We start from the raw sequence: 944 nt of genomic DNA, 5'->3' as shown, positions 1-944 counted from the left end.
TCCAAAGTAAAATTATCACCACTCTGAAAAATAAATGTCTGAAAAAAATACTCTACTCCTTCTAACATAAATAAAAATAGGTTGTCTTTTTCTAACTGCACCTATGGGTCCACATGTTTAAGGTCACAAATAGATGTTTTTGGATATATAAAGGGGCACTTCGCCTGAAAAAGCAATCAGATATTAAATTTTCCATTTAAATATGGATTCTCCTGTCTCCAGTACCATCAGACCTTGGGGTTAAAAATCTCACCAAACTCAAATCTCTCCACAGTGTCTGTTCTCAGTGTGTCTTTTTAGCCTTACCAAATAGCCCAGGCTTGTCTGTTTAGATTCTAATATAACCTTCCTTTTACAACGGAACAGAAAGTTTTCTGTGTTCCACCTTTCTGAGCCTTAAATCTTTGCCCTGGAGGCGATTCCCTCCCCTCCCCTCCGAATGTTTGGTGATTTGTCAGTTAGAAAAAATAGCCAGATAGTCTAAAGATAAAAGCCCAGACTCTGAGCTTCTGCCCCTCATCCTTTCAAAACATTAAGATCTGTGGGAGATGAATGCAGGAGAACTCAAAGTCTCCAGTGAGCTAAAGCAACAATCCCTAAAGGGATCCTAACACGTGGAGGGGAGGCCTGGAGGTCACTTGTCTGGGTACCTCCAGGAGGTTCGCCTTGCCTGAAAAACACTCCTTGCAGGCCCCAGGACTCCCCAGACAACCCCACCCTTCTGGAGTCGGAAACCTTACAGAGTCGCCCGGCGGACAGGAGAGAACACAGTGCGAGCCTCCTCCCGGGTCCAAAGCCTGGTGGCCGCCGTCCCTGGGCCGCCGCCTCCACCGCCATCCCCGCGGCGGCCGCCCCAGCAGGCCGCGTTTCATCCACTCCCGGCCAGGCGGCCCCTAGCCGCGACCCCGGCCCTAGACGTCCAGGACGTGGTTGAGATAGGAGAT

At 49.0% G+C, this 944-nt stretch overlaps 1 pseudogene; it reads left to right on the top strand.

The window, feature by feature from the left end:
- The first annotated feature begins 548 nt into the window (after positions 1 to 548).
- LOC104981766 overlaps positions 549 to 944 on the top strand; it is an 89,545-nt pseudogene continuing 89,149 nt past the window's right edge.

Source organism: Bison bison, unplaced genomic scaffold (genome assembly GCF_000754665.1).
Source record: "Bison bison bison isolate TAMUID 2011002044 unplaced genomic scaffold, Bison_UMD1.0 scf7180017864519, whole genome shotgun sequence".
NCBI classification, from domain to species: domain Eukaryota; kingdom Metazoa; phylum Chordata; class Mammalia; order Artiodactyla; family Bovidae; genus Bison; species Bison bison.
Note: the sequence above shows the minus strand (reverse complement) of the source record. Positions and strands in the feature narration are given on the sequence as shown.